General features: G+C 43.3%; 1 protein-coding gene across 2 annotated transcripts in view; it reads right to left on the bottom strand.

Annotated features, from left to right (window-relative positions):
- LOC121923412 (synuclein alpha interacting protein) overlaps positions 1 to 1,972 on the bottom strand; it is a 134,170-nt gene extending 132,198 nt beyond the window's left edge. For both annotated transcript variants that reach the window (XM_042453820.1, XM_042453819.1), the window contains exon 1: positions 1,709 to 1,972. The gene's annotated coding sequence lies outside the window, so the exon portion shown is untranslated. The remainder of the gene's footprint in view (positions 1 to 1,708) is intronic.
- Positions 1,973 to 14,052: the final 12,080 nt, after the last annotated feature.

Consider the following 14,052-nt stretch of genomic DNA (forward strand, 5'->3'; position numbering starts at 1 on the left):
TTATTTATTTATTTATTTATTTATTTATTTATTTATTTTTACAAGTAGTCACAGAAGGAGACCTATTTCCACTCCTCTTTTAAATTCTAAAATGTGTAAGCTGAATATAGGCAGCATTTGAAAGCATGTTTCCCAATAGATTTGTACTGGTTTCACATTCCATGAAGACACAGTGCTGAAACAAATTTCACCATGGCACTTGCGAGATCTGACATCATATATGGTTATATGGTTCAAATACTAATAAAGCCATTCACAGCCAGTCCAAGTTTCATTTAGAAAGCACCCCGCTGGGCTGGCTCCTCCTTTGCTTTTTATTCCTCAGAAGCCTGGACCCCTTCTGGTTCTCTGATGGATACCTGTCAAGCCCCCGTCTGCTTACGTTTTTATTGCTCACTTGGAAAACCCAGCAAGCAGAAAACAACAGCAGGGCTATGGCATCTCCCCCTCGCCAGCTATTCTCAGGCAGGCAAAAGGAGAGAGAGAGAGAGAGAGAGAGAGAGAGAGAGGAAGAAACATGAGTAACGTTCAAGGCTTTTGCTCAAGTAACACTGAAAATTGTCAACAGGGTTTTATTTCTGAAGCCCCTTTCTCCACTCTGTCAGCAGAGAAGGACAGCCTTTCCTGTGGAAACTCAGGGTTGTGGTTATTATTATTGTTGTTATTATTGCCACTAATTTCCTCCCTCATTTTATGTTCAAAAGAGATGCAACCTGGCATTTTGACAACAGCCACTGTTAAAGGCTGACACTCTGTCCCCGCTCTCATACCTTGCAGACCTGGAAAGAAAGGAAGAGAGGAGGGAAACAGCACATGGAGAGGAAAAACTGAAGGGTTAAAAAGAGAGAAGAAGAGAAGCATTCCAGGAGAGGCTGCAAGGACCCTCCAGAGGCTCTTGAGACAGGGCTCTTCAACAGAGAAGTGGCTTGGAAGATGTCACAGCCATTACATACATACAGTATACACACACACACACACACACACAGAGGCATATGCATGGGAGGTGTGCAGAAGGGAGCACTCCCACCTGGGTTTTTCAAAACCAGCCTGAGACATGTCTCCAACCCCCCTCAAGCTCTCTTTTCCCCACAAAGTGTGGAGCCTTTATTTCTTATAGCAGCCAAGGAGGTAGCAGTTTCGGACTCTTTCTTTCACAGGAGGCGACTGAGCCTTCTCTGCCCTGCCATTGCATATGGACTCTATAGGGGAAGACACATTGTGTGTGTGTGTGTGTGTGTCTTTCTTTCACACAAACACACCCACCCCAACACACCCACCCACCCCACTTCTCCTCTCCCCTTCCCTTATCTGCTAGGCTTTCCCGCCCTTTATGGGGTGCCAGTCCCATACCAGGGGGGCTGCTTCTCCTCAAGAGCCTCGTGGCAAGAGACTGGGGCTGCACTGGAGGGTATCCCGGGTTGAGAGCGCTTTTCAGGAGCATGGTTCAAGGCTGGGGGCATTCTGGGCATGGTAGTTTGTTGTGGCACCAGAGCGAAGCTACCATGCCCAGAATGCCCCCAGCCTGGAGCCATGCTCCTGAAAAGCGCTCTCAACCCGGGATATCCCTCCAGTGTAGATGCAACCAAGGAGACACCCAGGAGGCGAGAAAGAGGACCATCTTCTTCCCCAGAGCCCCACTTGTGGCTGCCTCCTGAGCTTCCCCTCTCTCTGGGGATGGAGTGGCCCCTCAGGTGGGAGTTGCACTCACCCTGCCTTCCTCCTGCTGCTGCTGCTGCTGCCTCTGTCTGGCTCTCTCGCCTGGAAGGAGCGCCGGCTTCTTCTTCTCCTCTGCTTGCGTCACAATGAAGCCGAGGCCATTCCCCGGGAATTCGGGGGGCTGCTGCTGAGGAAAGAGGATGGAGAGGGGGGGGCTGGCTGGCCACGTGACTTCAAAGGGAGGCCCTCCAGGAGGAGGGGACTCGTGTCAGGGGCCTCTCCTTGTGGGGCTGGAGGGGATGCTCCGCTTGGCGCCTCTGGGCTTCCCCACTCACTTCTGGGTCCTCCTGGTTTCGTCGTCCTGGAAGAGCTGCAACCGCCCCCTCTCTCCTCCCTCAGGGAGCCCCCTCCTCCGGCCACGCGGTCTTCTTCACACTCCTCCGACTGGCGCCACTTCTTTTCCTTCCAGAACCATTCCCCCCAGACTCAGCCCCCCCTCCACACACACAGCCTCCCCCTGCACTCTCTTTTTGTGCATCCACACTGCAGAAATAATCCGGTTCCATAGGAGAGTTGGAAGAGACCCGCAAGGGCCATCCAGTCCAACCCCATCCTGCCATGCAGGAACTCTGCATCCAAGCCCCCCCCCCCCCTTTCTGTGACAGATGGCCATCCAGCCTCTGTTTAAAGACCTCCAAAGAAGGAGACTCTGCCACAATCTCAGAGAGTTCATTCCACTGTGGAACAGCTCTCACTGTCAGGAGGTTCCTCCCAATGTCGAGATGGAATCTCTTTTCTTGCAGTTTGCATTTCACGTTCTGTTTCTCTTCCACGCAGCTTTACTTTGGCATGCATTCCTTTGCTCCCCCTTCTTTTCTTCCTCTTCGTCTTCCTCACTCTCCTTTCTGTCCCCCTTTTTCCTCTGTCCATCCTGACTTGCCCAAAGTCACCCTTGGGATTCAAACCCTGGTCTCCAGAGTCAAAATCCAGCACTTAAGCCACAATGCCCCACTGACTCCCAGGTTTCTCATTGTGTCTTGTGTGCCTCTAATTATGGTGACCTAAAATGGGGTTTTCTTGACAAGTTTCTTCAGAGGAAGTTCTCCACTGCCTTCCTCTGAGGCTAAGAGAGTGTAACTTGCCCAAAGTGGGTTTCATGGCCAAGCTGGGAATTGAACCCTGGTCTTCAGAGTCATTAGTCCAACATTCAAACCACTGTGCCATGCTGGTTCTCAAACCTTCTCATTCCCTCCCAACCCCCCCTCCCAATTTCATGCTATGCTTCTCATTCTTGCCAATTTCCCCCTTTCCTGGTCCAGTCTATTGCATGTCCCTTCTTCCTACCCCACACAGGGCCTAAATGCATTTAAAATCCCCTACAAAATATGACATCTTTATTTGTTATCTCTGTTTCCGTAATTCCAAAGAGCTGTGGGGTTCTGAGAGAAAGGAGCCTGAATTCTCTCTGATGGAGGGACAGGCAGCCTTGTGGGGGAAAAGGCAGGCCCTTGAAAGGGGAGACATACTCCAAAGCTAATTAGCAGGATCGAGCACAATTGCCTGTGTTTTAATTAAGGACGTTTTCCTCTTCCAAGAGTTAACAGCAGTGTCTAAAGCTGCCCTCAACTGTTCGGAAATGACTGTTTTGGCCAGTCTCCAAAATATCCTTCTGGCAGAAGGGTTCGCAATGTTGTGGCTTAGGATGCTTCCACATGGTACGATCCTTCAAGAGGGATTCGTTGTCAGCTGCGGAATGGCTACAGATAGTGGCTGTCTTCATGGATGCAGTTAGTTTGGTGTCAGCAAAAATTGCTCTTGGGTGCTGCAGCCACTCTTTTCAACAAGTTGCCATTTCCATCCTTCTCCCATGCACTGCAGCAACCAAACACAAGTTGCTGGAAGCTCAGGAAAAACCAAATAAAACTCCAGTCTCTGCACAGTCTTTTAGTTTCCCCTTGGAGTCAGCCTAAGTTATTTTGCTGCCTGAGGCAGAGCAGCAAACAGTACCATTCACAACTCAAGCAAATAGTATGTAAAGCCTGTGTGTGTCTGTGTTGTGCCTCTTCAAGTTGTTTCCAACTTACAGCAACCCTATCATTCGGTTTTCTTGGCAAGATTTCTTCAGAGGAGGTTTGCCATTGCCTTCCCCTGGAGCTGAGAGAGAGTGACTTGTCCAAGATCAGCCAGTGGGTTTCATGGCCCAGCCGAAATCGAACCCTGGTCTCCTGATCGACTGTTCAAACCACTATGCTACACTGGCTCTCTACCGTGTTATTTTTTTTGTCACATATGGCAGAAAATGCTACAACCACTCTCTCCATAGCCTGTCGTAAAAATACAATAATAGATAAGTAAATGAGTGTGCAGTTTGCTGCCCTTTTGTGACATCCAATATCTGCTGCCTGAGGCTATCACCTCAATGGTAGGCCCTGCCCTGCTTCCTCTTTCTTATGGAAATGCTGTTGAAATGAACAGAACAGACTATTGCATTGATCTTGCTCCGCTTTCCTGTGGCTTTTGTTCCACAGTCATGTGGGCAGTCAGGTCTGTGTGCCTACAGTGTATTGATGCACCAGAGCACATTGTGGAAAAACCTATCACATAACATAAGCTGCAAAGCCCTGTTTATGAATGCTTCTAGCTGGAGCGGTATATGGCTCTGAAACAGCTTTGCTGATCTACATCCACAAAATGTCATTGGAAAACCCATGTGTCTGGGGAAAATGGAGTGATTTAATTAAACAGCTGAGGAGTGCAACTATTGGCATGGGGGCCCTCAGCTGTTCTCAGCACTAATCAGCTGGGCTGAGCAGAGGAGCACAGTGGGAATATATGGGAGGGAAGAGTGAAATCTACCTAGATTTGCACATTGAAATGTGTGTGAGACTGAGGCTGAATCCACATTGCAGAAATAATCCATTTTGGCGCCACTTGAACTGCCATGGTGCCATGCTATGGAATTCTGGGCATGGTAGTTTGTTGTGGCACCAGAGCAGATGTGGATACAGCCAGAGACAGGGAAAGAAACAGAGAGTTTACCTGCTTTTATGTTATGTGTTTGCTTATGTGTTTGCTTGTATAACTGTCAAAGAGAGAAATAACCACTGACAGTTCTAGGCACAACCTATGTCAGCATGAGCCCACCCCTCCCTCTATTAATGTGGGTTTTGAAGGCATGCATTGTCTCATTAGAAATATAGGATCATAGAGCTGGAAGAGACCATCTGGTCCAACTCATGCCATGCTCGAATATTCCACCTCAATATTAGGAAAAACTTCCTGACAGTAAGAGCTGTTCTACAGTGGGCACTCTCCCTCCAAGTGTGGTAGAGTCTCCTTCTTTGAGAGTTATTAAACAAAGATTGTTTGGCCATCTGTCAGGGGTGTTTTGATTGTCAGTTCCAGTATGGCAGGAGGTTGTACTGAAAGGCCCTTGAAATCTCTTCCCATTCTATGATTCTATATGCTTTCATGCACTACCACATGCACAATCCTGCTTATGCTGATGTCAGCTGGATACAACTCTTACTCATTGTCCAAAATAAGTCACTGACTTCTCATCCAACTCTATGATTCTATGATACTGTGAATACACAATCAAAGCACTTCCAACGGATGGCCATCCAGCCTCTTTTTTAAAACTTCCAAAGAAGGAGACCCTACCACACTCCAAGGGAGCATGTTCCATTGTCAAACAGCTCTTGCCATCAGGAAGTTCTTCCTAATGTTGAGCTGGAAGTTATTTTCCTATAGTTTGAATCCATTGCTCTGTGTCCTAGCCTCTAGAGCAGCAGAAAACAAGCTGGCTCCATCTTCAATATGACACCTTTTCAAATCTTTAAACATGGCTGTCGTGTCACCTTTAAATATTTAAATATTTGAAAGGAAAAACTAATGGTGAACCAAAAGATCACAGCTCCTCCCAATATAGCTGGATTAAGTCATTGGAGCAGACTGATAAATGGCATGAAATAAGAGGGAGGAGGCAGAAAGTTCAGTGAACAAGAAAAAGACTGTAAGAGTCAAAAGGTCATAGGACAAAAACAAAATTTTATGAGGGGCTGGGGGAAACTCAGTGGGCAAAGGTTCTCCACTATGAAAAGTGGTGCCACCACAATTAGATGGTTTCTTTTTGCCACAGCATTTACTAACTCTTCCAAAAGCAACTGGTAATATGAACCAAATGGAACTGATTGTTCTCATAAAGTGTTCATGAGACTTCCCTTTCCAGGTTGTTTAGTGATGCCTAAGATCAGGGGTAGGCAACCTTTTTGAGCCGGGGGCCTGGTTGTTGTCCCTCAGACAACTGGGGGCCGAACTCAAAATGGCGCCCAGAGCGGCGCGGAAGCTGCGGCGGGGGCGGCAATCGGCGGCAGAACCGGGCTGGGGCTGGTCCCAAGGCCTCGCCGGGCCGGATCCGGCCCGCGGGCTGTAGGTTGCCGACCCCTGCCTAAGATAATCTCGGTGCAGCTGAATGGATCTTTCAAAACCAGGCAGCACTCACTGTCACAAATGTCAGCAACAAAACTTCCATAAGGGATGTGTGTTTGTGCCTGTGTGTCTCTGTGTGTGTATGCGGGGTGGGGTGTTTCAAGCATTTTAAAAAGTACTTCATTCACCATGTAACTTGAACTACCCATAGAAAGGGGGAAACTGGCTCTAACATCCCTTAAGTTCGGAGAACATAAAGGGTTAATAAAACTTTTGGAAAATGTATTTGCTGTGCCAGATCTGATTGTAAATAAAAGGAGCTTATTTCCAGCTGCAATTAATGAGTAGATGAGGATGATACTGTTTTGTTTGCTTCTAAATAAATATTGATGCTTTTGTTTATTTAGTAGAGATTATCTAGTACATCACTAGTGACTGTTTTAATGAGGTATTTTAAGGTGAGGACAGTCAGAACAAATATATCGAGAGAAATCTCTCCCCCCCCTCCCCATTCTTGCAATCCCATATCCTTCGCCATGTCACAGATGAAAACCAGACTAAGCAACACAAGGGCGTGGCGAAGATGGCAAAAGTTATTAATGGGGAAAACACATCATGAGAGGCTGCACTTTGCTTTTCCCTGAGCCCACTGGGAAGGCAAAATTCTGTCCCTTCCTATCCGATCCTCGCTGCTGAGTTAACTCAGTGCAAATTGCTTCTACAGTTTGAATGCAGTTTGAACAATGGAAGCAAGTTGGGGACAAAGTGGGAAAGTAGGAGGAAAGAGAAATATTTTAAAAATAAATGATCAAATGGAATGAGAGTAGATTAATCAGGACTATCCCTGTCAAACTGGAATAGTTGAAGGGTAGGCCATCAATCCATGTCATTAGCATTAATGGCAGAACTCCATTTGGTGGGTTCAATTTTGACCAGAACTGAAAAAATTGTCTTCATATTGGGCCTGCTGGAAAGAAAAGAAAGAAAGAATGAAAGCCTAATATCGTGATCTAAGTACTGGGAGATCAAACAAATGTACTTAACTGAAGGATGGGAAGTCCTACCTCATAAGATGCAGTTCAGACTGTTTGTTAAAGGGGAATGGAGTGGGGCTAAAATAGTCGCTCATGCCTGAAGATATTAATGTAAATTATTCTGTTACCTGTTCCATGTATGTGGGGTGCCTAATCCTACTTGGTCTTGTGGAGTTTGTAGAACCAAAGCAGAACAAGCAGTTTCCCAACTGTTTGCTTATGGCCAAATCCAGCCAGTCCTTCAGTCAGGAGGTTTACAAATGTTTTGAACATAATGTCCAGTATCCTTGACTACAGGCCATGGTGTCTGAGGCTGATGGGAATTGAATTTCAAAATATTTGGAAGACACCAGTTACGGAAGAATTTCCTGTCCCTTTCTCCAGAACAAAGAGGAAGACAATATTCCATAAGAAGTGTTAGGACTTATAGCTGGGTGTCAGAGGGGTATGTGCCATCCTATATGTCAAGAAACCAGACTTCCTCAATTCTGGGATTACAGAAGGAATCTACAGGGTCTTTTGCAAACTTTGTATCAGGAAGTTATGTCTGGATAGACTGATAAATGAAGAAAGAAAAATCAAATTATTCTTTTCCATTTTTTAGATGTACAATTTATAATTAACTATTGTACCAGGAAAATTATCATATCCTAGCTACCATTTATAAAATATGTATGGATTACAAACTTCCCAATTATTACCCAGGAAAGTTTCAGAAAATATAAGATATATATGCTAACAAATCAGAAACTGGCAAAGACTGTACAAGGTTTAATTTGAACAAGTGCTCACTAGGGCTTAGCCCTAGAAACATTTCCAGTCCCAGAGCACAGCCTAGAAATATGAATTAATAATAGAGAAGAGAATGGCTTTGATCGTGTGCCAAGTGCCTTGTTTTGTAACCAGAATGAAGCCCATATGAATGGGGAAGGAGTGTTCTAGGGCATGCATGCTTGAGCCTGGACACTTGTCTTTTTAAAAATTAAGAACTGGGACAGTATGTATTTTCAGTATTTTTTGATGGACAAATGATAACATGCTTCTAGGAGGTCTAACATTATTTTTTGTTGTACAACTAAGGCAATGTTTTTTAGATTCTTTAAGCCAAACAAGAACAAGCCATGCTGCCTAGCATACACATATCAGATATGCAAGATGAAACATATTACTCAATATGAAAAGAACATGGTGTGTAATCATAGCCACTGCTGTTTACAGCAAATGATTATCACATCAATTCTTTTTCTGTTATGTAAAAAGCTGGGTTTAGTGAAGGTATATGTATTCATCTATTGAGCATTCCCTTGCTACCACAATATTCAGTCATGTAGTGTGAAGGTGACGGTATACAAGACCATGCTTCTATATCTAAAGTGAGAGGGGGTGCGTGTTCCCAGGATCTCAGTGGCTAGAGTGCAAATAACAAATTTCTGCATTCCTAGAGACTGTTATAGATTCTAGACCTGATCTCCAAAACACAGGTAACTGGGCTGTGTCAGCAACATCTAAGGGCTTCTTTGTTGTAGGAATATGATGCACCCCAAATCAAAATCGTATCAGATTTGAATGAATCAGATTCCAGCTTAGTGAAAACCTGCTTCATCACCACCTAGAAATAACATCTAGTGAAAGGGAGGGTATCTTAGTACCAGAAAAGAAACTTCAAGAAGATAAACTCTGTGCTTCCATAAATGCCTGAAGGTAACCCATGCATTCTTAGACCACTGGACCTTTTCTCTTTTCCCCAGAAGCCCAGAGCATGCAGATCTTCATTGTCTGAATTGCCTCTCTACCTGGTAAGAAAGACCAGCAGCACCATCCACTCCTGGGTTTAACAGCTGCTGGATGGTGGGGAGTTTCTGCAGAGCACAAGGGCAAGGGAATAGTCCTCTGTGTCATATCCACAAGTAGGCTTATGTGTCTGTAAGTTACACTTACCTGCATGTAAGTCACTCACAGGATGCCAGTCACGATGTGTTCAGATGAGTCTTCCAATGTTCAAAATGGACATGGCAACTCAAGAAAAGTGAGGTCCTTAAGCATGTTTTCCTCAGCCCAGTGCTTCCATCCACAAATTTGGGGATAACCCCCATATCAAATCCCAATGTCAAGAGCAACAAATGTATCAGAATCCCATTGGAGCTAGACCTTAGTCAACAAGTCCTGCCTCCAAAGGTGCATTCATTACAATATTCCAAGAAGTCCAGCCACATCCAAAATATCCTTCCTGAGATTAACACAAAATCTAATACATGATGGGGCCGGCAAAGTTCCCTAATGTTGCCATCAGGGAAATGCTCAATCAGGTACCATCTCATGGTAAGCAAAGTTCATATGGCCTCCCAGTTCCTGGAGATCTTAAAAGGAAAATTTCATAGACCTATAAACTACTTTAAGACTTGCCTTTTTTGTTTTGTTTTTTGAGATTCAAAACAATTAAAAAAACAGTTTTGAAAAATGAAGATGCAATATTATTATACTGAAAATAAAGTAGTATGACCAGAGTCTGAAACCAAACCAATAAGTAACTTTTTTCTACCCATTCAGTGGGTTAAGGTGATAAAACCAATTGGTCTCTACCTAATCCAATAATTAGTAAAAAGACTTTAGCTTTCTTGAAAGGATTGAATAACATTTGATCAATCATTCCACAAGAATTTAAAGGCTGTGATTTTATGCATAAACATTCACCCTCATTTTTCTCCTCCATTGATTGGCTGTAGTCATGAAGTAATCATCATCATTTTAATAGTACATATGCAATTAATATGTAGGACATCATTGTTCTATACATTTTGCTTATGTGATTTGGAACAGTATAGTGAGCGGACTCAGTTGTAGATCCAGGCCTTTAAGCAAAACTAATCTCAACTTTTACTGTCCAACTTTTACTGTTGTACTAGAAAACAATGCCATTAAATATAGACAAAATATGGACAATATAGAAAATTATGGACAAAATATGGACTTTAGACAATGCCAACAGTGCTTGGAGGTACTTAGAAACATTTTAGATATTTTTATAAAAGTGTAATACCATCTGTACATAATCTTGAATAAGTTCTCCCATGAATTAATATCTAATACATAATTGAATATTTTCATACAAACATGGTTCTAAAATTCTTCTAATATCTAAATTCTCTTTTCAGTTTTATTTAACACCTAAGGACTAAAGACTATTTATGTCCAAGACCATACAATGCATTTCCCTTTTGCCTATTAAGAATTAAATGTCTTTCAAATGAAGTATAGTATCTATGTTTGTCCATTCCTCGGGTTACTTCTTGAGTGTAACTCCTTCTCAACAAACACTGTAAAAATGGCAAAACATAGGTGCATTCCTTTGGGGCAGCTGGATATATGGGGGAGGGGGAGCCTTTTAACCAAACCAAACAGTTCTCTTCCTTTCAAGCTCTTTGAAAATCTGTACTGTTGATAGCCAATGCAAGAAGCAATATGCTAGGACTGAACACTGATCTGTGCTTTTGCCATACCTTGATAACAGAATTCCAGTATTGAAAATTTGGAGTAGGCATCTTGTTGTTTTTTTTAAAAAAAAATCAAGACATTTAAACCAAAACCCAATGTGCTAATTGATATTCTACTCTTGTTTATTTAAACCAAACCCAACATGCTAATTGATATTCTACTCTTGTTTATTTGCCCATGGTAATAATATGTGATATTAGGTGCATGCATACTGCCTCCACTATTCCTGAAAAGTACTTTAAGGCCAGAAATGTTAGGAAATGACATGTATGTGACCACAAGATAGAGCTGTAGTGGAACCTATTACAATTCCAGTGGCAGTTGACAGTTGACACTTGCATTATGGAATATTGATGCTGTCAGTCCTTCTGAGAGAATGTGTCAGTTATGACAGTTGATGTTAGAGTAACTGCCTCTCTTTTTTGTTGTTATGGTTGTTTGGTTGGCAAAGTAATTTATTTATTAAAGTAACTTATTTATTAAAGCCCTCGTGTAGAGTGAAGGTTTGAAGTGCTCTTGTCGTTATTTCTCAAGCCGGGAGTTTAAGGCCGTTTGCAGTGGTGAAGGAATATTTTCCTTCTTGGCCTGAATACCTTTGCAGACATCTCTTCAGATTCCTTCTCCCTGGCATTCTGTCGACGTGGTTCAACTCTGTAGATGGTCATCATGGACACAGCGCGTCTTTCCATGTCCTAACAAGAAAGCCATGTGGAAGTGTGAAACATTGTAAAACTGAATCTTAACTCAAAATCCAAAATTTAATCCCAAGATATTAAAGTCCATAAGTGAACAAGAAGGCAAAAAGTGAACAAAAAGGCAAAAGTATGATTTGCCTATCAGTACTCCTTTTATGCAGCACCAAACTGTGTAAAAAGAAAAGTCAAAAGAGATTCAATGGATCATGCATCAGTGAACTGGATCTACAGTTTCTTAATAAAGGATTTCTGAGTTTTAACCACTGAAGCCTGGATTCTTAACTTGGTATCCTGCCAGATTTGACAGATGGCCAGAGCCAATTTTGTCATAATATGGCCACCATTGGCCCAGTTCCTCAGGATGATTCAAGTAGGTGTCATAACTGGAGGCATAATCCCAGCGACTTGACATCTTGCCTCAAGGAGTGATTGTAGGCTACTCTCATTCTAAACATCCAGGAACCCATTGTATGTCCTATAAATAATAACCAAATGCTTCATCAGAACAGCCTCCCTTAGGGGGTTGTTTCAGTTGTTCCACATCCATAACCCTCCAATCAATTAGCCCAGTTATTATTCATTTATTTTTGTGTAATCCTTATCCTTTACTTCCTGTTTCTGCCCCCCCCCCCAAATGAAGGGAGAAAATAGCCACATATTATTTTTACCTAATATATATGTATTTAATTGCAGTGAGGAGATGAAAACCAAGAGAGCCACCAACTATACCACAAGGGATATCAAAAGCTTTAACAGAAACAAACAGAACAACAAGAGTCACTCGAAGAAGTAGGCTGAGAAGCGAGGGTGCAGGCCACTCTATGAAAGAAATGGGGGCTACCAACCATGGGAAGCTCCCAAAATGGTGAATCCATGGCAACTGTAGGAGCCCAAACATCCCCTGATATATTCATCAAATCAAATATGCAATAGCATGAACAGATATGGGCCCGTTACAGATGGGCATAAAGTATGGACTGGGTCCGTATTAGGGTTAGAAAGGGGCGTCCCTTCCGGATGCCCCTAACCCTAATACAGACCGAGTCCGTACAAAATGGCGGCACCCGTTCCACACAGGGGCCGTCATCTTTATGTAACGGATGCGCTGCGTCCGCATGTTGCGCGGCGCATATGATACTGCGAGTGCGCCATTAGCGCCTCACGGTGTCATATCCACACTGCAAAGAGAAGCGCCATTTTGGCACTTCTTATTTGCAGCACGGAGGAGCCTCGCGGTTTGGATGATGGGGCTCCTCCATGCTGCAAATGGTGGCGGCGGCAGACCGCCCCTTCTGGGCAGTCTGTAACGTGCCATGGTTTACAATGGCATCTACAGCAATGGGGTAAATAGTATGGGGGCATGCATCCATAGCTGTGAGGAAAGACTGGAGATAAAGGAGCTTACTATAGAGGAGCACCACACACATACACACATTTCAGATGGATACCAACAAGCCAAAGGATGGGTTTTGCCAGATAAGTAAACTGGAATCCCCCTTTCATCTCTCATTTTTCCCTAAAACACCTCCTTCCTGTCACTTATTCCTGGGGACTCTTTAGGTCTTGTCTCAGTGTTGTAATCTGTATGAAGCATCACTGATCACGATCATTCCCTCTCATCTCCCGAATATCAAAATAAACCTTTTATAATAGAAAACTTTCCAGGTTCCATCGAGGGGTGATCAAACTTTTGTTTCCCATGAAACCACAGTAACAGATTGGCTTAAAGGGTATGAATGTAACCCCCAAAATGAAACCTTTTGCACTATAACTTTGGCAGTCAGCTTGCCCATATGCACTGTGACTGTTGTCCTCAAACCCTGGTCTGAGTACTTTGTTCTCTGCATTTCTTGAAACTTGCAATTCCAAGCCTCCTGGCTTGCATCTTTGTACCTCCCAACTTTCTGGGGACCTTTATCTTCCAGAACAGGTATCTATTAACCTCATCCAACCCTCAGTTTCTGCTGTCCCCTTTCAAGTTTCTGTATTCTGTTAGTGCTGTATGTTGAATATTTGAATGAGTTATCTTTGTGTGTGCGCTACTTTCTACCTTTCTTAATAAAAGAATACATAGATCTCTAAGCCTGGGTCTCCATAGTGAGTACTGGTATAGCAGGTGCTGGATCTTACACATTGCTGTTACCACCCTTTGCATAGCCAAGTTGAGTATTTCCCCAAACTAATTACATTGACTGAATTAATTAAAGCTAGATTGCAACTGTTGGCGGAAGCTCTACAAAACCCATACAAAAAGGGGAACACCACAACAACCCTTTATTTGGTTTAAGAAAGATATTCACAGAGGGAAGGTTCCTGCTGGGGCGCTGGGTCTGAAGTCCACACAGGACAAGGTACTTCTGGGTTTGTGTCTCCTACACAACCAAGTATGCTTAAGCATCAAGCCGTGCCTAGAAAGGTTTCAATCAGTGGCATTACTAGGGCTGGTGTCACCCCCTACATTGGCCTCCTTCCTTACGGCAACATACAAAATCCTTAGTAAATTTTTTTGTACTAATGATACTCCATAAATTGCAATCGCTGTATATCACTGACTGTGATGGCAATAGTCATGATATAAACAACTAGCAAAATAATAATAATAACAATAACAACAAGAAGAAGAGCATTTATTTTTATCCTGCCCCTCTGCACAATACAATCGGGGAGGCCTACAACATTAAAATATACATTCCATAACATAACCTTCAAAGCCCAGCCCCTTAAAATACAATTAAACCATTTAC

Source organism: Sceloporus undulatus, chromosome 2, assembly GCF_019175285.1.
Source record: "Sceloporus undulatus isolate JIND9_A2432 ecotype Alabama chromosome 2, SceUnd_v1.1, whole genome shotgun sequence".
Classification (NCBI taxonomy): domain Eukaryota; kingdom Metazoa; phylum Chordata; class Lepidosauria; order Squamata; family Phrynosomatidae; genus Sceloporus; species Sceloporus undulatus.